This window comes from Oncorhynchus mykiss, chromosome 16 (genome assembly GCF_057628025.1).
Source record: "Oncorhynchus mykiss isolate SJ-2025 chromosome 16, ASM5762802v1, whole genome shotgun sequence".
Taxonomy (NCBI): Eukaryota; Metazoa; Chordata; class Actinopteri; order Salmoniformes; family Salmonidae; genus Oncorhynchus; species Oncorhynchus mykiss.
Window position 1 is genome coordinate 51,811,438 of NC_143037.1, and position 27,314 is coordinate 51,838,751.

At 44.2% G+C, this 27,314-nt stretch overlaps 1 protein-coding gene across 8 annotated transcripts in view; it reads left to right on the forward strand.

Annotated features, from left to right (window-relative positions):
- The window catches only part of LOC110492184 (protein kinase C and casein kinase substrate in neurons protein 1), a 61,334-nt gene that overhangs the window by 10,588 nt on the left and 23,432 nt on the right, over positions 1-27,314 (forward strand). For 2 of the 8 annotated variants that reach the window (XM_021566273.3, XM_021566277.3), the window contains exon 2: positions 908-972. The exons of 2 other annotated variants lie outside the window; for them this stretch is intronic. The gene's annotated coding sequence lies outside the window, so the exon portion shown is untranslated. Of the gene's footprint in view, positions 1-907; positions 973-11,315; positions 11,600-16,701; positions 16,877-27,314 lie in introns of those variants that run through there. 4 more of the 8 variants (XM_090203197.1, XM_090203200.1, XM_090203199.1 and 1 more) reach the window with 3 other exon arrangements.

Consider the following 27,314-nt stretch of genomic DNA (forward strand, 5'->3'; position numbering starts at 1 on the left):
CATCAATCATTTGGTGCAGCCCCTATCATGACCCCAAGGTGAACACCATCATAATCAAGGTGTAGATGGAGGACCACCAGATCAAGACCCTGTCATGGCCAGCCCAATATCCAGACCTGAACCCCATTAAAAACCTCTGGAATGTGATCAAGAGGAAGATGGATGGTCACAAGCCATCAAACAAAGCCGAGCTGCTTGAATTTGTGCGCCAGGAGTGGCATAAAGTCACCCAACATCAATGTGAAAGACTGGTGGAGAGCATGCCAGGACGCATGAAAGCTGTGATTGAAAATCATGGTTATTCCACCAAATTGATTTCTGAACTCTTCCTAAGTTAAAACACTAGTATTGTGTTGTTTAAAAATGAATATGAACTTCTTTTCTTTGCATTATCCGAGGTTTGATAGCACTGCATATTTTTTTGTTATTTTGACCAGTTATCACTTTCTGCAAATAAATGCTCTAAATGACAATATCTTTATTTGGAATTTGGGAGAAATGTTGTTAGTTTAAAGAATAAAACAAACATTTTCATTTTACCCAAACGCATACCTATAAATAGTAAAATCAGAGAAACTGATAATTTTGCACTGGTCACATAATTTTTTTCCAGAGCTTTATAAGTGAATAACTACTTTACTAAGATTTACACATGTGGGAGTAAATATTAATAAATGGTGAGCAAACTGTTTATAAAGGCCTTATACATGTTTTATGTACCCTTAAAAATAGTGTTACCACCCATCCTTTGTGCTGTGTCTGGTGGTCTGCTTTTTTGTCAAGGTGCCACACTGCCATGTTATCTTCTCTCATGTTGAATTATGGTCAGGTCAGGTTTATTCAAATAAGACTGCAGAAAATAGAGGGCGTCTGCAACACGTCTCTCTGAACCTGTCTCTCTGTGTAGGTGACCTCCTGTAGAGGACAGCAGCTCTCTCCAAGGGAAACCTGATTTCCCATCCAGTGGAGAATGTGAGTCTTCAACCTTGTCCTCTTTGTCTCTAAGCCTTTGTATGATTTAGTATATGTAGTATATATTTAGTAGGATTGTCTGTATACTTGGGGTTGCAATAGACCTGCAGTGGTCATCAGGCTTCTCAAAGGACCCACATGTTTGTTGGCTGTAGTTTGGTCTCTGAAGCATTGTTCTAATGGCCGTCTGGTTCATAAATGTTTAACTAGGTAAACGCTCCCGTTGGGCTAATTAAAAGCAGCACATCACTAATATGTCATGAGGTGGTCATTCTGTTACAGGCCCGGGCTCACTGGGGGGGTGTTTCTGTAAGAGGGCAGGCACTACACTCAGATTAACAGGCCATTCTATTTCCTGTCCATTCTGTTCCATCCAATGTAACCTGTGACATACAGTAAACACTTACCTATGTCCACATACCCTAGACCTCCTCTGACCAGGCCTTGGTGTCCTCTCGTCTTTAACCTTTGAACTATGAATTTGGTCTCACCTGGTCTTCTTGTTTGAGTGGAGCGTCTATGGATTGCAGTTCAAGAATTATAAATTCACAAGCGCTTTCATCATCTCCCCTAAAATAGCACAAACACCGTCAAACAATAATTCAGGAATAATTACTAAGTTCCTTGTTTGATCACTTACTCCGTGTGGTCTGTAAGACAACTTCCTTAGGCTGTGTTTGGTTAGCCCAGTTCTGTGGGTCTGCTCTAGTCCAGGTACCCACAGCTGTCTGGGCTGGAGTGAGAGGGAGGGATGGAGCTGCTTAGAAGGAGAGTTCGAGCAACCACTTTCCAAGACACTCATGTGTACTGATCTGTGTTGGTGGAAAATAGGGAGTGTGTGTGTATATTGTGATTCAGCACACGTGAAAATGTGCAATCCAACAGTGTAGAAAACTGCAAGAAGGAAAATAGTAGTCAAATTGTCCATTAGAGTCAAAATGCACACACTAGATAGTCTGATGAACCTTCTTCAACCAAGACCTTTATAGTGACTGATCTGCCTGTGGCCATAAGAGCTGTTTACGTATAGAAGCACAAGATGCTTATGGACTGGACAGTTCTCCTGTTATTGTATCTCAACTGTCAGGCATGGTCTGTCATTTCATGTTAGTGCTGCTAATATACTGCCTTGATGTCCTTGAGGTTATGATTGGAGTATGTTTTGTTATACAACCAAACCCGTAGTAGACCCAGACATGGTACAATTTGCTCTGCACCTATGCATCTGCTAAACTCTCTATGAGACAACATAAACATTGTAGTAAGCCAGTTATGAAGATGTTGTGTAAGTGTTACATGGACTAAGCTGTAAATGAATGTCAGTAGGTAGACATGGTGTTAGATAGCATGTAGATTAGTGTCAATCATCATTAGTGCTGCTGCCATTTTATTTTCACCTATGATAATGATAGATTAACATACATTCTGTATATAGGATTATTGTGAGAGTATCAAGGTATCTAATGTCTCTGCTTGCTTGTCACAACATCAATTTGCACCTCAGAGCAGCGAACCATCCATCATGTGAGCTCTTCCACAAACACTTCTACATTCTGTCTCTATCCTCTTTTTACAGCATTCAGGTTAAGATTAATGATGAATTAAGATGGATTTAGGCCAGGGGATCACACACACACACACGCTCTGGCAGTATTTACCGTGCCTTTGAAGAATCAGTGTTCTGGGGAGCGTCAGGCAGCTAAATGGAGGGAAGGAAGAGAAAGGCTGGTGTTTGAAGAGCTCCGCTCTCAGATTCAGTATCGCCTTCCTTCTCCCCCTGCTCCTTCCATCTCTGTGCCTCGGTCTGGAAAAACTGGACCAGGGTGGAGGGACATGAGAGCCCTGTCTACATTCACCATCGCTCTCCCCATCCGATGGAAGTGGTAGAGTGGACAGCCATTGCTGCTGCCTGTACAGTGCATGCTCTTCCCTTCCCCTTTAACACCCTTTACAATATGTCAGTCTTCCTCCTCCCCCTATCTCTTTCTCCTCCTCTGCTCTCCATCATTCTCTCCCCTCCTCCCATGGTTTTCTCTCTTTACCACACTCACTGTCACCAGGAGGCTTGTGGCAGAAGGCTTGCGGGTTACATAACCACTGCAGCAGCACTCTGGACACTGTTAAATCAGTGTGTGTGAGGGATGTGTGTGTGTGTGTGTGAGAGAGAGAGAGAGTTGTTAGATGTACTGTATTTGGGGAATGCATGTCATTGTTGTCGGTTAGCCACGTAAACACATCAGGCATTCAGCGGTTCTTCAAAGGCACAGTAAATACTGCCAGAGAGTGTGTACTTGAGTGTGTGTGTACTGATACTGTATGTGTGTGTCCTGCAATTAGTGCCTTTTATTTCTTGAATAAAGCAAACATCTTTGCCTACCGTGATATTTCAGTCGTGTAAAGCCTGGGGATCTACACACACACACACTCTCTCTCTCTCTCTCTCTCTCTCTCTCTCTCTCTCTCTCTCTCTCTCTCTCTCTCTCTCTCTCTCTCTCTCTCTCTGAATTGAGAAAGGGGCTTTATTGGCAAACGTATGTTTACAGCAACATGATGAAAACCATGCTGTACCATTTAACTCTGCTTAAAATTTTCATCAACGTTTTTTCTCTTCTTGAAGCTCTGTAATCAAAATGATTGCTAATGCAGTGTGTGCAGTGAGGATTTTCAAGACAGAGATAAATGTGTTAAATGCAGTGTGTGCACAGGCAATTCATAAATAGAAATGCTGAGGCACTTGATAAAACGACTGCAATTCAAACCTTGCATTAAGCTCTATCAATATCTCTATTTATTTATTTTATGTTATTTAAACTTTATTTAACTTGGCAAGTCAGCTAAGAACAAATTCTTATTTACAATGACGGCCTACCAGAAGGCAAAAGACCTCCTGCGGGGATGGGGGCTGGGTTTCCAAATACAAATAAATGAAATAAAAAATATAGGACAAAACACACATCACGACAAGAGAGACAACACTACATAAAGACAACAACATAGCATGACATAGCATGGCAGCAACACATGACAACACAGCATGGTAGCAGCACAACATGGCAGCAGCACAACATGGCAGTAGCACAACATGGTAGCAGCACAAAACAGGGTACAAACAACAGCACAAAGGGCAAGAAGGTAGACAACAATACATCACGCAAAGCAGCCACAACTGTCAGTAAGAGTGTCCATAATTGAGTCTTTGAATTAAGAAAATGAGATAAAACTGTCCAGTTTGCAGAGAACTGAAAAGACGAGCGACCCCCAGCAATGTGTGTGCTTTGGGGACCTTTAACAGAATGTGACAATTAATTAAACAATGTTCAATGTAACCTTGACTTTGAGCTCTTCATGTTGTAGATATGACATTGATCTGTGTTACAGCTCCAATATATTCTTACTGTGAGTTATTTTAAGTTAAAGTATCTGCATGTCAAAATCAAATCAAATCGTATTAGTCACATGCACCGAATACAACAGTGAAATGCTTACTTACAAGCCCTGAACCAACAATGCAGTTTTTAAAAAAAGAATAAGAAATAAAGTACAAGTTGTCGCACCCTGACCTTAGAGAGCCTTTTTATGTCTATATTTGGTTTGGTCAGGGTGTGATTTGGGGTGGGCATTTTGTATTTCATATACCTTTGACTATTGGATGTTCTTATAGGCACTTTAGTATTGCCAGTGTAACAGTATAGCTTCCGTCTCTCTCCTCGCTCCTCCCTGGGCTCGAACCAGGAACACAACGACAACAGCCACCTTCGAAGCAGCGTTACCCCTGCAGAGCAAGGGGAACAACTACTAGAAGGCTCAGAGAAAGTGACTTTGAAACGCTATTAGCGCACGCTAACTAGCTAGTCATTTCACTTCGGTTACACCAGCCTCATCTCGGGAGTTGATAGGCTTGAAGTCATAAACAGCGCAATGCTTGACGCACAACGAAGAGCTGCTGGCAAAATGCACGAAAGTGCTGTTTGAATGAATGTTTACGCGCCTCCTTCTGCCTACCACCGCTCAGTCAGATACTTGTATGCTTGTATGATCAGTCAGATTATTTGCAACGCAGGACACGCTAGATAATATCTAGTAATATCATCATCCATGTGTAGTTAATTAGTGATTATGATTGATTGTTTTTTATAAGATAAGTTTAATTCTAGCTAGCAACTTACCTTGGCTTACTGCATTCGCGTAACAGGCAGTCTCTTTGTGGAGTGCAATGAGAGAGAGACAGGTCGTTATTGTGTTGGACTAGTTAACTGTAAGGTTGCAAGATTGGTTCCCCGAGCTGACAAGGTGAAAATCTGTTGTTCTGCCCCTGAACAAGGCAGTTAACCCACGGTTCCTAGGCCATCATTGAAAGTAAGAATGTGTTCTTAACTGACTTGCCTAGTTAAATAAAGGTATAAAAAATAAAAAAATCGGCGCCCAAAAATACCGATTTCCGATTGTTATGAAAACTTGAAATCTGCCCTAATTAATCGGCCATTCCGATTAATCGGTCGAAATCTAGCACTTTGGTCCACTTCCAACGACACCTGTGACACAAGTAGTTAAAGAGCAGCAGTAAAATAACAATAACGAGACTATATACAGGAGGGTACTGGTACAGAGTCAATGTGTGGGGGCACTGGTAAGTTGAGGTAATATGTAGTTGTAGGTAGAGTTATTAAAGTGACTATGCATACATGATAACAACAGAGAGTAGCAGCGGTGTAAAGGGGGTCAATGAAAATAGTCTGGGTAGTCATTTGGTTAGGTGTTCAGGAGTCTTGTGGCTTGAGGGTAGAAGCTGTTTAGAAGCTTCTTGGACCTAGATTTGGCGCTCTGGTACCACTTGCCGTGCGGTAGCAGAGAGAACAATCTATGACTGGGTGGCTGTAGCAGAGAGAACAGTCTATGACTAGGGTGGCTGGAGTCTTTTTAGGGCCTTCCTCTGACACTGCCTGGTATGGAGGTCCTGGATGGAAGGAAGCTTGGCCGCAGTGATGTGCTGGGTCGTACGCACTACCCTCTGTAGTGCCTTGCGGTTGGAGGCCGAGCAGTTGCCATACCAGGCGGTGATGCAACTAATCAGGATGCTCTCGATGGTGGAGCTATAGAACCTTTTGAGGATCTGAGTACCCATGCCAAATCTTTTCAGTCTCCTGAGGGGGAATAGGTTTTGTCGTACCCTCTTCAAGACTGTCTTGGTGTGTTTGGACCAAGTTAGTTTGTTGGTGATGTGGACACCAAGGAACTTGAAGCTCTCAACCTGCTCCACTGCAACCCCGTCGATAAGAATGGGGGCGTGCTCGGTCCTCCTTTTCCTGTAGTCCACAATCATCTCCTTTGTCTCAAAGCTGCTTATTTCGATACATAACCTTATAGCGAGGTTTTGGCTTTGCTGTATGGCTAGTCTACTTGGCATGACTTGTAGCATGTAGACCTTTCCTGTGGCTATTGTACTCTTCCTATAGCTGTGTTTGTTCTCAGTACCATGCTCAGGGCTGTGTTCACCCTTTGTTGATAATGTGTATTGACTGTTGATGATTTGACAGGAGTAATGAAGTGTGTGGTGTGAAGGTGGGGAATGTGTCACGTCCCACTGAGAACATAGATTGATTCTGCTTTATCCACGAGAGAGAGAGTTATTTTGGTAGAGGGACAAATCTGTCTGTGTCCCTGGAGTCTTAACAAGATCACAGAGGCCAGTACTGACCTAGCTCTACATGGCTAAGCCTGTCCCATGTAACCGGTCAGTGTCTCTGGACTGCTGGAGCAATGACATCATCAGCTGTTCCTGCTGCACTCTAATGCAATGTTGGGTTGTATTCATTATGGCACACATTGTAGCAAAATGCTTTGAAGCACTTGTTCAACTTAAAATGAGAACAAGCGGTACATATTGTCCAGTTAGTCCCCCGGGGAAATCCTAGCACCCTTTGTTACGTTTTCTTTTGTTTGGTGCCTAGTGAATACAATCCTGGGCTGGACTGGGAGGAAGGCATGGGAGGGAGCTGGATGTTGTGTCCCTCCACCCAGAAACCCTGGCCCTGTAGCAAGCCCTAGGGCTATGCTAACTACCGTAGGCCACCTCTGAATCAGAGGGCTGAGTCACTGAAATGGAATCCGTACAAATGGTGATTCATTTGTCTTCCTGTGTGAGTGTATGTGCCTCTCTTGATGACAGGGAGCAGTTGAATAAGCAGGATGTATTACATCTGTGTGCCTGAAGGCCAGGTCTGAGCAGACATTCAGTGGACTGTGAATGCAGTCGTGCTACTGTATTTGTACTGAATCTCTCTGGCTGAGCTCTGTATTATCATCCTGATGGTGTGTAGTGCTGTCCCACTCACATCCATTTGTTCATCATACTGGTTTCCCTCCTGCTCACACGAGGAGGAATGCCTCCCACGCACACATGCTGCAGTGCATTCAGATACTGCTCAATAGTGCTCAGATTCTGCCTTCGTGTAGATTTGCTTCCAGTCAATGATCCAGTCCTCATTTGAAAGAGCTTCCAAAGAGCATCCTGTAGACTTTCTCTCACTGCTGCGGTGCCTTCATTCCCTCTCTCTCTCTGAAAGGACATTTGATATAGCGCAGCAGCATTTCAGTCTCTTTCATCACAATATGCAGCGGGTGTGTAGTGGGGGTGGGGCAGAATGCATTGTCGTCCTCATGTGACCTTTGACTCCCCTCACATTGCTCCAAGGGAAACACTAGCCAATGACTATAACTGTACATGATTGAGACACAGATGCCCAATTTTTGTCCTGTTTCCCCCAGTTTCATCCAGAATAATTTCAAGGAACATCTTCTGTTGTCTGGGTATAGCAGTACAGGTTTTGGGGAGATAAAGGTTATAGGAACATCATCTGTTGTCTGGGTATATCAGTACAGGTTTTGGGGAGAGAAAGGTGATAGGAACATCTGCTGTCTGGGTATAGCAGTACAGGTTTTGGGGAGAGAAAGGTTATAGGAACATCATCTGTTGTCTGGGTATAGCAGTACAGGTTTTGGGGAGAGAAAGGTTATAGGAACATCATCTGTTGTCTGGGTATAGCAGTACAGGTTTTGAGGAGAGAAAGGTTATAGGAACATCATCTGTTGTCTAGGTATAGCAGTACAGGTTTTGGGGAGAGAAAGGTTATAGGAACATCTGTTGTCTGGGTATAGCACTACAGGTTTCGGGGAGAGAAAGGTTATAGGAACATCTGCTGTCTGGCTATAGCAGTACAGGTTTTGGGGGGATAAAGGTTATAGGAACATCATCTGTTGTCTGGGTATAGCAGTACAGGTTTTGGGGAGAGAAAGGTTATAGGAACATCATCTGTTGTCTGGGTATATCAGTACAGGTTTTGGGGAGAGAAAGGTTATAGGAACAGTTTTACTTTGCTGCAGACTCCCTATCTGGGTGGTCACGTCAGCTCTGATCATTCCACGGCACAGCAAACAGAACAGAACAGAGCAGAACACAGGGCCCATGGCAGGACACGTTATGCTGATACAACAATCCCCCTCCTCTATCTCACTCACTCTCTTTATCACATTCACACTCTGCCTTCAAACACCCGTTTCTCACTTACTCACTCACTCACTCACTCACTCACTCACTCACTCACTCACTCACTTACACTGCTAAAGGCCTGATGTGTTTACGGAGCTAGCCTGTTCATTTTCACCAGAGTGCAGGTGCTATGCGGTTATGGACATGTGGAGGCCCTATAGGAGTTGATTGCGGAGTGGCCTGATAACACTCATCCACCTAACCACCCCTCATGTTCTCGCCTGATTAATCTGTGTAATGGCCAGCTTCCCACCCTCATCTCATCTACACTGACCCCTCCAACCTTCTGTCACGTGACAGGCTTATTGATGGTCTTGGCTGTCATGGTATCTGTGATGATGCAAGCACCGAGCACACAGCTCTGTAGCGCTGTCTTTCTCCTGGCAACATTCAACAGCCTGTTCATTCCACCCTACCGCTGTCATGGCATCGCCCGCCCCGGAGATGAATCACATCTCTCTCATGATCTATTTAGCTACCACTCTGACCCTTCGGTGCTCTCTATTCCGCTCACCAACTGTCTTGCAACAGCAAGCTTCCTGCGCTCTCTGCACCTGCTCCACCCAGTCTCACTTGGGACAGGCTTAGCCATGTTGAGCCTAGTCAGTATTGGGCTCTATGATCTTGTTAAGACTCCAGGGACACAGGAGGATTTGTCCCTCTGTCCCTGTTAAAAGACCTCGGTTTCTCTCTCTCTCAAAAGCCCCTCTCTCTCTCTCTCTCTCTCTCTCTCTCTCTCTCTCTCTCCCTTTCCCTCTCTCAGAAGCCTCACACTCTCTCGCTATCAATCCCCCCCTCTCTCAGAAGCCTCTCTCCCCCTCTCCCTCCCTGACTCTCTTCTCTCTCTCTCTCAAAAACCTTTCTCTCTCTCTCTCTCTCTCTCAAAAGCCTCACCCTTTCTCTCTCTCTCCCTTTCTCTCCCTCTCTCTCAGAAGCCTCTCTCTCTCTCTCTCTCGCTCTCTCTCTCTCTCTCTCTCTCTCTCAGAAGCCTCACCCTTTCTCTCTCTCTCCCTTTCTCTCCCTCTCTCTCAGAAGCCTCTCTCTCTCTCTCTCTCTCTCTCTCTCCCTCTCTGTCAGAAGCCTCACCCTTTCTCTCTCTTTTTCTCTCTCTTTTTTTCTCTCTCTCTCTCTCTCTCTCTCTCTCTCTCCCTTTCCCTCTCTCAGAAGCCTCACACTCTCTCGCTATCAATCCCCCCCTCTCTCAGAAGCCTCTCTCCCCCTCTCCCTCCCTGACTCTCTTCTCTCTCTCTCTCAAAAACCTTTCTCTCTCTCTCTCTCTCTCTCTCTCTCTCTCAAAAGCCTCACCCTTTCTCTCTCTCTCTCCCTTTCTCTCCCTCTCTCTCAGAAGCCTCTCGCTCGCTCTCTCTCTCTCTCTCTCAGAAGCCTCACCCTTTCTCTCTCTCTCCCTTTCTCTCCCTCTCTCTCAAAAGCCTCTCTCTCTCTCTCTCTCTCTCTCCCTCTCTGTCAGAAGTCTCACCCTTTCTCTCTCTCTCTCTCTCTCTCTCTCTCTCTCTCTCTCTCTCTCTCTCTCTCTCTCTCTCTCTCTCTCTCTCTCTCAGAAGCCTCTCTCTCTCTCAAAAGCCTCACCCTTTCTCTCTCTCTCTCCCTTTCTCTCCCTCTCTCTCAGAAGCCCCTCTCTCTCTCTCTCTCTCTCTCTCTCTCTCTCTCTCTCTCTCTCTCTCTCAGAAGCCTCTCTCTCTCTCTCTCTCTCTCAGAAGCCTCACTCTCCCCCTCCCTATCTTTATTTATCTAATTTCTTCTCTCTCCCCTTGAGGAGCCTTTGCCTCTCTTTCCTCCTCTCTCCTTGTGTCTTCCCTCCCAGCATCTCAATATAAGGTTCTCGCAGAGTGTGTTTTTCTTGTATAGCAGCCATGACAGGTAGAGTGTATCAAGAACCCAACATGTTCTAGAAAGTACACGGCAGATAGTTGCTATTGGATGCCAGACAACCACCATTATGGAATTCATATTGTTTGGATAAGAGTGAGTTTTAGATGAGCTCAGGCGTGTTTGAGTAAACTACCTACCTGGTTTGGTAATCAGCTTCCGTTCTAATCAGTGACAGAAAGGGGGATGGTGGGGTGTAAGAGAATAAAGTTAGACCCTGACTCTGAAATCTGATTACTGTAATAGGTTTACATGTGTGTTGTGGTTGTCTCTCAAGGCTTTAGAAGAGCCACGAACAGCCCTATTACGATGGTGTATCCTTTATATATTACCCCAACAATATAAACGATATTTCATGCTGAAACCCTCAAATGAAACAAGTTGGTGGTATATATTTAGGATAATGTCATTCCATTTTTAGTATTAGAAAATCATCTTATTTCATTATATATTTTACGTGTGATAATGCCACACAGAGGGCCAGAGGTAATTACAAACACCAGTCAAAATCTGAAGTAACAAATAAAATCTATTTTATGGGTCACAGACACATATTTAGCAGATATTATTATGGGTGTAATGAAATGCTACTAGATTTCTTATGATAAATTACATAAAATCCTTGAAAGATACCAAAATGCTGGTAGTTTACTGGTAAATTTTGAAAGTTTCCAGTAATATACCCTCCCGTTGCAACCCTAGACTTGTGTGTGGCTTTTTTGCATGTACACACAATCACACACAGAATACTGCCTGGCACGTTTATCTAGCTAGTCTATCAATACATAATCACTCCCTGCTAGGTAGTGTAATCTCAGACTTCTTCTCTCTTTCTATCTTTGCAATGCATTTATATTCTATTGCTCCTCCTATCTTCTCCTATCCTCTTCTTTACCCTCCCTCCCCTTCTAAGCCATTCAGCTGGAACGTTGCAGGATTATCTCCCCACCATTGAGAAACACTGGCTTGTTCACACTGGGTCTGGCTAAGACGGCCCAAAACAAAGAAATTCAACAGAGGCCTCTGTTCTCTCTGTTGATGTATGCATCAACAGAAGCCAGATCTGGACTACAAAATAATACTTGAATAATAGTTGAAGAGGGAGTATCCCCGTGCATGGTTCCCACAAGGGCTTGTGGATATACTTTTCTGTTTGATAGTGTCCTTCAATCTGTTTTCATGGGTGCGATTAGGGTAAGCGAAAACAATGAATATTGTTTGTAATTTGTGAGCCATAATGGCTTTGCCTTTTGCCGTAGTTTATTTCCTTGTTGCTGTACTGTTAGACAGATGGCAGAATATGTATTGTACAGTGCAATATCCTGCAAGCTTTGTCTTCAAGAGAAGTCTTTGATTAATTTATTGCCCACGGCTTGGTTTAAAACTTGAATATAACATTTGGCTGTATGTTACTTATTCAAGTCATTTGAATTGCCTTCAGTTTGCTAAATGGTCTGTCCTCTTGCATTTAAGTGTAGTTATTGAGGGAGACTGTGTTCTGGTAGTTTTTTTATATGGACACCTAGTTTATAGTAGACGTGGTTTGATATAGGCTTATGGTTTGAAAGATTTGGGAGGGTTTCTCTGAGATACTGATGGTAAATTACTTACATCAGCTTACGGAATCAGTTCAGGTACAATAAGTCAAAAGAACCTTCTGAGTCTTGCTCTAAAAAATAAGTAGAATGGGTATCTGTTTGGATTGGCACAATTGCCGACCTTGAAGCCACACGTAACACGAACACTATGTGCAATATATTGAAGCCTTGATATAGATATTTTCATGTTTAGATATGACACCTGTCATACTGAGCATCAATTGATGAATCAATCAATTATTCTCTCTTCCTCTCTTTTTCTCGTCTCCTTCTCACTATCCATTGTGAAGGAAGGCAACTTACTGGCGGAATTTACCCAAATAACTAAGCAGCATGTCTCCTGACTTCCCCTCATGTGATGATTACTTTTTTTTTTTGTGGCACTCTACAATCCTGAGTACCAGAGGAGGAGGTATTGTAAATAAGAATGTGTTCTTAACTAACTTGCATAGTTAAATAAAGGTTCAATAAAAATAATATATAATAATTCTCATTCTGTAGTGTAGCCTAGTGACCATCTGAACCTGAGGACCTTTGGGTCCACATTATCCTTTAGTATCAACAAACATTGTGCCCAATCTATCAATGTACCCTTGACACTATAATAGTTTGAGTGGTTACAATGCATAAAAAGACTGTGACCTTCCATGTAGCTTTTCTCACAAGAGAATTTTGAAATGTTATGAGTTCTGTTTTTCCCTTGTTATTTCACATTCATGGTAATGCTGCTGAAGGTTAGGTGTGATTTAGTTAGCTTTTCAATGTCACAAGTGTGTGTACATGTATATATCTTAATGTTGATAATCTAAGATACAAACTTGACACTAAAGCAAAGGTTTTATACAGTTTTTTCAAAGAGTATACAGTTACAGTTGAAGTCGGAAGTTTACATACACCTTAGCCAAATACATTTAAACTCAGTTTTTCACAATCCCTGACATTTAATCCTAGTAAAAATTCCCTGTTAGGATCACCACTTTATTTTAAGAATGTGAAATGTCAGAATAATGGCAGAGAGAATGATTTATTTCAGCTTTTATTTCTGTCATCACATTCCCAGTGGGTCAGAAGTTCACATACAATTAGTATTTGGTAGCATAACCTTTAAATTGTTTATCTTGGGTCAAACGTTTCGGGTAGCCTTCCACAAGCTACCCACAATAAGTTGGGTGAATTTTGGCCTATTCCTCCTGACAGAGCTGGTGTAACTGAGTCCGCTATGTAGGCCTCCTTGCTCCCACACGCTTTTTCAGTTCTGCCCACAAATGTTCTATGGGATTGATGTCAGGGCTTTGTGATGGCCACTCCAAAATCTTGACTTTGTTGTCCTTACGCCATTTTGCCACAATTCTGGAAGTATGGTTGGGGTCATTGTCCATTTGGAAGACCCATTTGCGAAAAAAAAAAAATGATGTCTTGAGATGTTGCTTCAATATATCCTCATAAATGTCCATCCTCACCGTGCCATCTATTTTGTGAAGTACACCAGTCCCTCCTGCAGAAAAGCACCCCCACAACATGATGCTGCCAACCCCGTGCTTCACGGTTGGGATGGTGTTATTCGGCTTGCAAGCCTCCCCCTTTTTCCTCCAAACATAACGATAGTTGTTATGGCCAAACAGTTCTATTTTTGTTTCATCAGACCAGATGACATTTCTCCAAAAAGTAGGATCTTTGTCCCCATGTGCAGTTGCAAACCGTAGTCTGGCTTTTTTATGGCGGTTTTGGACCAGTGGCTTCTTCCTTGCTGAGCGGCCTTTCTGATTATATCGATATAGTACTCGTTTTACTGTGGGTATATAGATACTTTTGTACCTGTTTCCTCCAGCATCTTCACAAGGTTCTTTGCTGTTGTTCTGGGATTGATTTGCACTTTTCTCACCAAAGTACGTTCATCTCTAGGAGACAGAACGCGTCTCCTTCCCGAGCGGTATGACGGCTGCGTGGTCCCATGGTGTTTATACTTGCGTACTATTGTTTGTACAGATGAACGTGGTACCTTCAGGCGTTTGGAAATTGCTCCCATGGTTGAACCAGACTTGTGGAGGTCTACAATGTTTTTTCTGAGGTCTTGGCTGATTTCTTTAGATTTTCCCATGATGTCAAGCAAAGAGGCACTGAGTTTGAAGGTAAGGCCTTGAAATACATCCACAGGTACACCTCTAATTGACTCAAATTATGTCAATTAGCCTATCAGAAGCTTCTAAAGCCATGACATAATTTTCTGGAATTTTCCAAGCTGTTTAAAGGCACTGTCAACTTAGTGTATGTAAACTTCTGACCCTCTGGAATTGTGATACAGTGAATTATGAGTTAAATAATCTGTCTGTAAACAATTGTTGAAAGAATTACTTGTGTTATGCACAAAGCAGATGTCCTAACCGACTTGCCAAAACTATAGTTTGTTAACAAGAAATTTGTGGAGTGGTTGAAAAACAAGTTTTAATGATTACAACCTAAGTGTATGTAAACTTCCGACTTCAACTGTATGTTTAGGTGTGGTTTGTGTTTATCCAATATAATTTATTGTATGGATGACTGTAAAATGGAGCATGTTTTACACAACATTTCACATTCACCCAAATGAATGAATGTTTAAAACATATTAGAAACTGGGTGGTTCGATCCCTGAATGCCGTTTGGCTGACCACAAGGTATTACAAAACATGTATTTTTACTGCTTTTATTCCATTAAAGACCAGTTTATAATAGCAATAAGGCACCTCGGGTGTTTGTGATATATGGCCAATATACCATACCATGGCTAAGGGCTGATGCGTTGTGTCGTGCGTAAAAGGACAGCCCTTAGCCGTGGTAAATTGGCCATATATCACACCTCCTCAGGCCTTATTGCTCAAATCTATCTTTATTCACATTTAGAAACTGCTTCACTATAGTATAATTGTCATGTATTGTCATGTTGTGTCTTGTTTCTGTCCTTTCCCTTCACCCTGTCTCCCTCTGCTGGTCGTTTTAGGTTACCTTTTCTCCCCCTCTTTCCCCCAGCTGTTCCTTGTCTCCTCCTAACTACCTCGTCACCCCTTTTCCCACCTGTTCCCTTTTTCCCTCTGATTAGGTCTCTATATCTCTCTCTGTTTCTGCTCCTGTCTTTGTCGGATTCTTGTTTGTGTTTCATGCCTGAACCAGACTATCGTCATGTTTGCTGCAACCTTGTCCTGTCCTGTCGGAATCTGCCGGTCCATCTGAGCCTACCTATGTTTGGTTATTAAAGAAGCTCTGTTTACGTTAATTCGCTTTTGGGTCCTCATTCACGCACCGTAACAGAAGAATCCGACCAAGACAGGACCCAGCGACTTCGGATCCTCTCCACTCAGCCGTCGAGATCCAGGGAGCGATGCTAGGCAGACACGAGCAGGAATTGTCTGCTGCTCGACATGCCGTTGAGACCCTGGCCACCCAAGTCTCCAACCTCACAGAACAGGTTCACCATCTCCGCCTCGATCCACCGGCCACTTCCAGGGCTTTCGAATCTCCGGAGCCCAGAATCAATAACCCGCCGTGTTACTCTGGGGAGCAGAGTATATCTGAATGCCGCTCGTTCCTCACCCAGTGTGATATTGTGTTTTCTCTCCAGCCCAACACTTACTCCAGGAGCACTGCTCGTGTCACCTACGTCATATCTCTCCTTACTGGACGGGCTCGTGAGTGGGGCACGGCAATCTGGGAGGCAAGGGCTGAGTGTACTAACCAGTATCAGGACTTTAAGGAGGAGATGATACGGGTTTTTGATCGATCTGTTTTTGGGGAGGAGGCTTCCAGGGTCCTGTCTTCCCTATGTCAAGGTAATCGATCCATAACAGACTACTCTATTGAGTTTCGCACTCTTGCTGCCTCCAGTGGCTGGAACGAGCCGGCTTTGCTCGCTCGTTTTCTGGAGGGTCTCCGCGCAGAGGTAAAGGATGAGATTCTCTCCCGGGAGGTTCCTTCCAGCGTGGATTCCTTGATTGAACTCGCTATTCGCATTGAGCGACGGGTTGATCTTCGTCACCGAGCTCGTGGAAAGGAGCTCGCGTTCTCCGTTGCCCCCCTCTCCGCATCACTACCATCTTCCTCTGCCGGCTCGGGTGCTGAGCCTATGCAGCTGGGAGGTATCCGCATCTCGACTAAGGAGAGGGAACGGAGAATCACCAACCGCCTCTGTCTCTATTGCGGTTCTGCTGGTCATTTTGTCACTTCATGTCCAGTAAAAGCCAGAGCTCATCAGTAAGCGGAGGGCTACTGGTGAGCGCTACTACTCCTGTCTCTCCTTCAAGATCCTGCACTACCTTGTCGGTCCATCTACGCTGGACCGGTTCGTCAGCTTCCTGCAGTGCCTTAATAGACTCTGGGGCGGAGGGCTGTTTTATGGACGAGACCTGGGCTCGGGAACATGACATTCCTCTCAGACAGTTAAGGGAGTCCACGGCCTTGTTCGCCCTGGATGGTAGTCCTCTCCCCAGGATTCAGCGTGAGACGCTACCTTTAACCCTCACTGTTTCTGGTAATCATAGCGAAACCATTTCTTTTTTAATTTTTCGTTCACCTTTTACACCTGTTGTTTTGGGCCATCCCTGGCTAGTTTGTCATAATCCTTCCATTAATTGGTCTAGTAATTCTATCCTCTCCTGGAACGTCTCTTGTCATGTGAAATGTTTAATGTCTGCTATCCCTCCTGTTTCCTCTGTCTCTTCTTCACAGGAGGAGCCTGGTGATTTGACAGGGGTGCCGGAGGAATATCACGATCTGCGCACGGTGTTCAGTCGGTCCAGGGCCACCTCTCTTCCTCCACACCGGTCGTATGATTGTAGTATTGATCTCCTTCCGGGAACCACTCCCCCCCGGGGTAGACTATACTCTCTGTCGGCTCCCGAACGTAAGGCTCTCGAAGATTATTTGTCTGTAGCTCTTGCCGCCGGTACCATAGTCCCCTCCTCCTCTCCCGCCGGAGCGGGGTTTTTTTTTGTTAAGAAGAAGGACGGGTCCCTGCGCCCCTGCATAGATTATCGAGGGCTGAATGACATAACAGTGAAGAATCGTTATCCGCTTCCTCTTATGTCTTCAGCCTTCGAGATCCTGCAGGGAGCCAGGTTTTTCACTAAGTTGGACCTTCGTAACGCTTACCATCTCGTGCGCATCAGGGAGGGGGACGAGTGGAAGACGGCGTTTAACACTCCGTTAGGGCACTTTGAATACCGGGTTCTTCCTTTCGGCCTCGCTAACGCTCCAGCTGTCTTTCAGGCATTAGTCAATGATGTCCTGAGAGACATGCTGAACATCTTTGTTTTCGTTTACCTTGACGATATCCTGATTTTTTCACCGTCACTCCAGATTCATGTTCAGCACGTTCGACGTGTCCTCCAGCGCCTTTTAGAGAATTGTCTTTTTGTGAAGGCTGAGAAGTGCTCTTTTCACGCCTCCTCCGTCACATTTCTCGGTTCTGTTATTTCCGCTGAAGGCATTAAGATGGATCCCGCTAAGGTCCAAGCTGTCATTGATTGGCCCGTCCCTAAGTCACGCGTCGAGCTGCAGCGCTTTCTCGGCTTCGCGAACTTCTATCGTCGTTTCATCCGTAATTTCGGTCAGGTGGCAGCTCCTCTCACAGCCCTTACTTCTGTCAAGACGTGCTTTAAGTGGTCCGTTTCCGCCCAGGGAGCTTTTGATCTCCTCAAGAATCGTTTTACATCCGCACCTATCCTTGTTACACCTGACGTCACTAGACAGTTCGTTGTCGAGGTTGACGCGTCAGAGGTGGGCGTGGGAGCCATTCTTTCTCAGCGCTCCCTCTCTGACGACAAGGTCCACCCATGCGCGTATTTTTCTCATCGCCTGTCGCCATCGGAACGTAACTATGATGTGGGAAACCGCGAACTGCTCGCCATCCGCTTAGCCCTAGGCGAATGGCGACAGTGGTTGGAGGGGGCGACCGTTCCTTTTGTCGTTTGGACTGACCATAGGAACCTTGAGTACATCCGTTCTGCCAAACGACTTAATGCGCGTCAGGCGCGTTGGGCGCTGTTTTTCGCTCGTTTCGAGTTCGTGATTTCTTATCGTCCGGGCTCTAAGAACACCAAGCCTGATGCTTTATCTCGTCTCTTCAGTTCTTCAGTAGCCTCCACTGACCCCGAGGGGATTCTCCCTGAGGGGCGTGTTGTCGGGTTGACTGTCTGGGGAATTGAGAGGCAGGTAAAGCAAGCACTCACTCACACTCCGTCGCCGCGCGCTTGTCCTAGGAACCTTCTTTTCGTTCCTGTTCCTACTCGTCTGGCCGTTCTTCAGTGGGCTCACTCTACCAAGTTAGCCGGCCACCCTGGCGTTCGGGGTACGCTTGCTTCCATTCGCCAGCGTTTTTGGTGGCCCACCCGGGAGCATGACACGCGTCGTTTCGTGGCTGCTTGTTCGGTCTGCGCGCAGACTAAGTCCGGTAACTCCCCTCCTGCCGGCCGTCTCAGGCCGCTTCCCATTCCCTCTCGACCGTGGTCTCACATCGCCTTAGATTTTGTCGCCGGACTGCCTTCGTCAGCGGGGAAGACTGTTATTCTTACGGTTGTCGATAGGTTCTCTAAGGCGGCTCATTTCATTCCCCTTGCTAAGCTTCCTTCTGCTAAAGAGACGGCACAAATCATCATCGAGAATGTTTTCAGAATTCATGGCCTTCCGTCAGACGTCGTTTCGGACAGAGGTCCGCAATTCACGTCTCAATTTTGGAGGGAGTTTTGCCGTTTGATTGGGGCTTCCGTCAGTCTCTCTTCCGGCTTTCACCCCCAGTCTAACGGTCAAGCAGAACGGGCCAATCAGACTATTGGTCGCATCTTACGCAGTCTTTCTTTTCGCAACCCTGTTCCGACAGTGCAGTAATATCTAACAAGTAATCTTAACAATTTCCCAACAACTACCTAATACACACAAATCTAAAGGGGATGATTGAGAATATGTACATATATATATGAAGGAGTGATGGTCGAGCGGCATAGGCAAGATGCAATAGATGGTATAAAATACAGTGTATATACATATGATATGAGTAATGTAAGATATGTAAACATTATTTAAAGTGACATTGTTTAAAGTGACATTGTTTAAAGTGACTAGTGATCCATTTATTAAAGTGGCCAGTGATTGGGTCTCAATGTAGGCAGCAGCTTATCTGAGTTAGTGATTGCTGTTTAGCAGTCTGATTGATGGCCTTGAGATAGAAGCTGTTTTTCAGTTACCTCGGTGGCAGCTTTGATGCACCTATACTGACCTCGCCTTCTGGATGGTAGCGGTGTGAACAGGCAGTGGCTCAGGTGGTTGTTGTCCTTGATGATCTTTTTGGCCTTCCTGTTACATCGGGTGGTGTAGGTGTCCTGGAGGGCAGGTAGTTTGCCCCCGGTGATGCGTTGTGCAGACCGCACCACCCTCTGGAGAACCTTACGGTTGTGGGCGGAGCAGTTGCCGTACCAAGCTGTGATACAGCCCGACAGGGTGCTCTCGATTGTGCATCTGTAAAAGTTTGTCAGGCTTTTGGGTGACAAGCCAAATTTCTTCAGCCTCCTGAGGTTCAGCCTCCTGTTGCACCTTCCTGATGCTCCTTCTTCACCATAATGTCTGTGTGGGTGGACCATTTCAATTTGTCTGTGATGTGTACGCCGAGGAACTTAAAACTTTCCACCTTCTCCACTGCTGTCCCTTCGATGTGGATAGTGGGGTGCTCCCTCTGCTGTTTCCTGAAGTCCACGATCATCTCCTTTGTTTTGTTGACGTTAACTGAGAGGTTATTTTCCTGACACCACACTCCCGAGTTTCCTCACCTCCTCCCTGTAGGCTGTCTTATCGTTGTTGGTAATCAAGCCCACTACTGTTGTGTCGTCTGCAAACTTGATGATTAAGTTGGAGGCGTGCATGGCCACGCAGTCGTGGGGAAACAGGGAGTACAGGAGGGGGCTGAGCATGCACCCTTGTGGGGCCCAAGTGTTGAGGATCAGCGGAGTGGAGGTGATGTTTCCTACCTTCACCACCTGTGGGTGGTCCATCAGGAAGTCCAGGACCCAATTGCACAGGGCGGGGTTGAGACCCAGGGCCTCCAGCTTGATGATGAGCTTGGAGGGTACTATGGTGTTGAATGTTGAGCTGTAGTCAATGAACAGCATTCTTACATAGGTATTCCTCATGTCCAGATGGGATAAGACAGTGTGATGGCGATTGCATAGTATGTGGACCTGTTGGGGCGGTATGCAAACTGAAGTGGGTCTAGGGTGGCCGTTAAGGTGGAGGTGATATGATCCTTGACTAGTCTCTCAAAGCACTTCATGATGACATAAGTGAGTGCTACAGGGCGGCAGTCATTTAGTTCAGTTATCTTTGCCTTCTTGGGTACAGGAACAATGGTGGCCATCTTGAAGCATGTGGGGACAGCAGACTGGGATAGGGAGTGATTGAAAATGTCTGTAAACACACCAGCCAGCTGGTCTGTGCATGCTCTGAGGACGCAGCTAGGGATGCCGTCTGGGACAGCAGCCTTGTGAGGGTTAACACGTTTAAATGTTTTACTCACGTCGGCCACGGAGAAGGAGAGGGGGGCTTAGCCGGCTCTGGAGGATCCAGGGATCCATAGGCTAATTGGAGGGCCAGACTGACAGACAGGTAGACGGACCTATGATCTCACTGAAATGAGAATCACACCAATAATAATGGGTGGGTCATAGCTTGTGAGTGATGTCATCTAGAGAACTGGACCAGCAGGTTGAAGTGTGGAATTTCATCTCTTACTTTCTCATCGGCCTATTGACATATTGAAAAATAAGTATTGTGAGTGTTATAGTACAAACAGTGAAGTAGATTCTCACTCTCGTGTTGTCTTGGCTCCGCTGGCTGAAACATTGTCTGTAGAATATCAAACAGATTTAATGCCTTTGCTGAGTCATGACATCTGATTATTATGCCTGATATAGATCTTATTGCCCAAAAGAATTACAGGACAATGACTCTGACAGTACACAGAGAGACCCTGAGCTCTTTCTTCACCCACGGGTCTCTGTGTATACCTGCTCTTCAGCACAGCTGTAACCTTTACTCTGGCAAGGAAATGGTCATTTCTGGAGGCTGAGGGCAAACCATGTGTCCTCGTTATTTCTGCATGAGGAGTTCTCTTTTCACAGAGAATATGAAAAGAACTGGCAATATTATTTCATCGTCGAACAACAGTATTTAAAGGTCTCTCTCATAGTAAATCTGTCAGTGTGAGCCGCAGTGACTGTAAATATTGTGTTTGACAAACTGCACTGCATTACTGTGCGGCGGATTCAGCCATTGCTGTACTGTAACTGCAATATAGCTGCCCTGCCTGTGCTCCTCGGTGCTCCTGCTAGTGTCACGATTCATCACACAGTACAAAATGTTCCCTGGTTCAGATTGAGATGAGTAGCCCATCATCGAGGCTTCGAGGTTACATACTGCAGAAATGTGTTCAAAGTAAACACACTGTAGAAACACTACCTCTCTATTGCATACTTTTTCAAGTAGCAGGCACAGCCACACAAACCACACAAATTCATTCTTAATGCCAACTGCTCATGATTATTGTGGCGTTGTGACAGATTAAGACTGAAAAGTTTGAGCTGTTATCTATCATGTGCATATAAATTGGCCTCTGAGTTCCACCAGTCCCATCTTTCAGGTGTAAAAGTCAAACTGATCACAGCACTCAACTTATGCAGGGGCAGCAGGTAGCTTAGTGGTTAGAGCGTTGGTCTTGTAACCCAAAGGTTGCAAGACCGAGTCCCTGAGCTGACAAGGTAAAAAATCTGTTCTTCTGCCCCTGAACAAGGTAGTTAACCCACTGTTCCTAGGCTGTCATTGAAAATAAGAGTTTGTTCTTAACTGTAGTTAAATGAAGGTAACAAAATGCTGCTCCCTCTGAAGATTTACTCAACATGATCAGAAGGGGGAATATTCAGAGGTGGAAACTTTCCGTGGGAATTAATGGAAATATATGCACATTAATATTAATACCATTTATATGTAGATGTTTTTTGCATTGGATATATTTACCATATCATGTGGAGACAGAAACATAAACCTTATCATACCTTATCATAAGTAGACATCATTGCAAATTATTAAATCCTTCCAATGGAAATAAAAATAACAATTTAGTTACGAATTGAACTTTAATTCATTGAGTTGACTCTTCACATGGGATGATTTCACTGAACAACAAAAGTGAATATTGAATGATCCCCATTGAATCTCCCAAAAATGTTTTCAACATACATCTGTAAAATGATAGTCTAGAAACTAAAGCTTTGGTTGTCTTCCTCTCAGGCTTCCATGTCTTCTCCCTGGACCTCCTCAATGTCCACCTCTTGAATATCAGACTCTGAGGCCTCATCTTCACTGTCACCTTCCAACCTTGTTGAGGATGGCTCGTTGTCAGGTTCAAAAAGCCTCAAATTTGCCCGGATGGCCACCAATTTTTCAACCCTTCTATTGGTCAGCCTGTTGCGTGCTTTGGTGTGTGGGTTCCCAAACAAGGACCAGTTGCGCTCTGAGGCAGCTGATGTTGGTGGGATTTGGAGGATGATGGAGGCAACAGGGGAAAGAGCCTCAGATCCACAAAGGCCCTTCCACCAGGTGGATGATGAGATATGTTGGCACGACTGCCATATTGCATCTCCATCCCAAAGCCCTTGCTTGGAAGTGTACATCGCCAGACTGCCAAGAACCTTGTCCTCATCCAGGCCAAGGTAGCAAGACACGGTAGTGATGACACCATAGGCCTTGTTGATCTCTGCACCAGACAGGAAGCTCTTGCCAGTATACTTGGGGTCCAAAATGTACGCTGCGGCGTGTATGGGCTTCAGGCAGAAGTCTTTACGCTTTTTGATGTATTTCAGAACTGCAGTTTCCTCTGATTGGAGCAACAGTGAAGTGGGCAGGGCAGTACGGATTTCTTCTCTTACATCTGCAAGCAGAGTCTGAACATCAGACAGGATGGCATTGTCTCCCTCAATCCGTGCAGTGGCTACTGCTATAGGTTTCAGGAGTTTCAGGCTGCTTACCACTCTCTCACAAAATACATTATCCAGGAGGATCCTCTTGGTAGGACTGTCCATATCGGCAGACTGTGATATAGCCATTTCTTGGAGAGACTCCTTCCCTTCCAGGAGACTGTCAAACATGATGACAACACCACCCCAACAGGTGCTGCTGGGCAGCTTCAATGTGGTGCTCTTATTCTTCTCACTTTGCTTGGTGAGGTAGATTGCTGCTATAACTTGATGACCCTTCGAAATCCTAACCATTTCCTTGGCTCTCTTGTATCCATTGTTTTCAGTGCCATGATGTCCATAAGGAACAAATTCAATGCATGAGCAGCACAGCCAATGGGTGTGATGTGAGAGTAGGACTCCTCCACTTTAGACCAAGCAGCCTTCATGTTCGCAGCATTGTCTGTAACCAGTGCAAATACCTTCTGTGGTCCAAGGCCATTGATGACTGCCTTCAGTTCATCTGCAATGTAGAGACCGGTGTGTCTGTTGTCCCTTGTCTCTGTGCTCTTGTAGAATAGTGGTTGAGGGCTGGAGATGATGTAGTTCATTATTCCTTGCCCACGAACATTCAACCACCCACCAGAGATGATTGCAATGCAGTCTGCTTTCTCTATGATTTGCTTGACCTTCACCTGAACTCTGTTGAACTCTGCATCCAGCAAATGAGTAGATGAAGCATGTCTGGTTGGGGGGGTTGTATGTTGGACGAAGAACATTTCAGAAATCTCTTCCAATACACATTGCTTGTGAGCATCAGAGGTGAACCAGTTGCATACACAGCTCGAGCAAGACATTCATCAGCATTTCTCTGACTACGTTCCTCCATTGAGTCAAAAAAATGTCTGATTCCAGGAGGAACATGAGCTGTTGCTATCGATAAGGTGTCTGATTCATCATTTTCACCTCGAATAGAAGTAGAGGGACTTTTGTTTGTTGTGAGCGCTGGGGGAACTTTATGCACTTGTCCAGATGATTCCGCATTTTTGTTACATTCTTCACAATATGATTTGGCACAGTATTTGCAAATGTACACAGCTTTTCCTTCTACATTAGCTGCAGTGAAATGTTTCCACACATCAGATTGTGCCCGTGGTATTTTCCTGTAAAGATGAGAAAAAAAACTACAAATACAATGCCATGGCATTACAGGTAAATAGTTAAGCACTTAGATTAAACAACTCATTTGTAAGATACATGTTTTAAAATGAAACATGTATGGAAACAGGTGAATTAACAATCCTCAGTTAGCAGGCTCAAGCAAGCTAAAACCCACATGGTAGCAAAAACTAACTAGCAGAAATGGTTAACAAGTTATAAATGATTTAAACACACTTTGCTGTAGGCTACTATTTACTTGTTAACAAAAAATCATGTATGTCGTATAAAATATATTCACCCCACCCAGTATTGTAATCAAAAGTTACCAGAAAGCATGTAGTCCTTGGCTCAGACAGTGTAGTAGTGTGGGCTCAATATCCTCTCCTTAGTGTGCAAGATCTTGAGAATCAGCTGTACATGTGATGGAAGAGTGCACTGCACATGTGATGGAAGAATGCACTGTGCATGCGAAGGGTTGCAATTCCGTTGAATTGGGATAGTTTAACCAAAATATGCCACAAGACCTAGAATTGCCTTATGTGTATCCCAGAAAAAAAAGGTTCACTTTTATAAGCAAACTTTTTTGATGAATTTAAGCAAATTTACCGGAAAGTTTCCGACCCTTTGCACCCCTAATGGTCAGTGTTACTTAGTTCACCAGGTGATTCCATTACAGTACCAGTCAAATGTTTGGACACACCTACTCATTCAAGAGTTTTTCTTTATTTTTACTATTTTCTACATTGAATAATAACAGTGAATACATAACAGCTATGAAATAACACATATGGAATCATGTAGTAACCAAAAAAGTGTTAAACAAATCTAAATATATTTTACATTTTAGATTTTTCAAAGTAGCCATGCTTTGCCTTGATGATTGCCTTTGACAACTTTGCACACTCTTGGCATTCTCTCAACCAGCTTCACCTGGAATGCTTTTCCAACAGTCTTGAAGGAGTTACCACATATGCTGAGCACTTGTTGGCTGCTTTTCCTTCACTCTGTGTTCCAACTCATCCCAAGCTATCTCAATTGGGTTGAGGTCGGGTGATTGTGGAGGCCAGGTCATCTGATGCAGCACTCCATCACTCTCCTTCTCGGTCAAATAGCCCTTACACAGCCTCGAGGTGTGCTGGGTCATTGTCCTTTGGAAAAAACAAATGCTAGTCCCACTAAGCGCAAACAAGATGGGATGGCGTATCGAATGCTGTGGTAGTCATGCTAGTTAAGTGGGCCTTGAATTCTAAATAAATCACTGGCCGTGTCAACAGCAAAGCACCATCACACCACCTCCTCCGTGCTTCACGGTGGGAACCACACATGCGGAGATCATCCGTTCATCTACTCTGCATCTCACAAAGACACAGCGGTTGGAACCAAAAATCTCACAGTTGGACTCATCAGACCAAAGGACAGATTTCCACCGGTCTAATGTCCATTGCTCGTGTTTCTTGGCCCAAGCAAGTCTTTTCTTCTTATTGGTGTCCTTTAGTTGTGGTTTCTTTGCAGCAATTTGACCATGAAGGCCTGATTCCCACATTCTCCTCTGAACAGTTGATGTTGAGATGTGTCTGTTCCTTGAACTCTGTGAAGCATTTATTTGGGCTGCAATTTCTGAGGCTGGTAACTCTAATGAACTTATCCTCTGCAGCAGAGGTAACTCTGGGTCTTCTTTTCCTGTGGCGGTCCTCATGAGAGCCAGTTTCATCATTGTGCTTGATGCTTTTTGAAACTGCACTTGAACAAACTTTCTTGAAATGTTCTGTATTGACTGACCTTCATGTCTTAAAGTAATGATTGACTGTCGTTTCTCTTTGCTTATTTGAGCTGTTCTTGTCATAATATGGACTTGGTATTTTACTAAATATGTCTATCTTCTGTATACCAACCCTACCTTGTCACAACACAACTGATTGGCTCAAACACATTAAGAAGGAAAGAAATTCTACAAATTAACATTTAACAAGGCACACCTGTTAATTGAAATGCATTCCAGGTGACTACCTCATTTCTATTTTATTTTAAATGTGAATTTTATTTAACACTTTTTTGGGGTTACTACATGATTCCATATGTGTTATTTCATAGTTCTAAAGTCTTCGCTGTTATTCTACAATGTAGAAAGTAGTAAAAATAAAGAAAAACTCTTGAATGAGTAAGTGTGTCCAAACTTTTGACTGGTACTCTATGCTAGATGGAGAAGTCAGCATAAGGCCAAACAGACATAGGTTATCACCTTTACTCCTAAAAATTCCTTACTAACTTAGTAGGATCGTTCCACGAAATGAGTCACTTTTGCGTCCCTTTGATATTTTAAGTAGAGATGTGGCACCAATATTGGTCTTTAAAAGCATGTTAAATTGATTGAAGTGCCATTTAATATAGACCACAGACACAATTCAATAAAGTGCCCAAATCCAGCATATTGACATGTGCACTCTATCCACATTTCCACCATCATTGTAAAGCCCTAGTTTTGTGTTTAGTTAATGTGATTGGCGATTCATTTTAAGAAAATAAAAACACCTGTCCCTCATTTTAAGGTCAACCCTGTTACGTGAACTCTCATTTTAATATGGTGAAACTATTCCTTTGTAAATATCTAATAGTTAAATCATAGTGTAAAATCAGGTGAGCTGGTTCTAATCCTTTCAGCCATTGTCTGGTGTTTTGTGGTGGAAAACTGAAGTGTGTCGAGCATATCACATCAACCCTGTTATCCACGGATAGACAGGCGAGAAATGTTTTGGGTTGACCACACCCTGTTGTGGTCAACCCTGTTCGGTACTAAATAGGCACTTACTATAGACATATTTTTATTTAACAGTCAGAATGGAAAAACTTGTTTTTTATTAAGTTGAACATGTGCTCGTCATAACAGAATGTTAAAACTAGGTTAAATGCATTTTAAAAATCAACCAAGTTACACTACCCAAAAGGGACACATTTGTGGAATGACCTAGTAAGTGTCTTACTCTATGATAACTTCAAACCTGAGGTTTTTGCTCAATTTTTTTATGTTTGAGGAAACATACCATAGCATGTTCTGTTCTAAATCAAGTGTAGGGGCTGTTGTTGGGCTGGTACACATTCTCCCGATTCTGGCTCTAATTCGTTTCCTACCTTGTTTGGGAACCATTTAACATTGTTTAATGTAGTGTATCCCTCCATGTGCTTGCT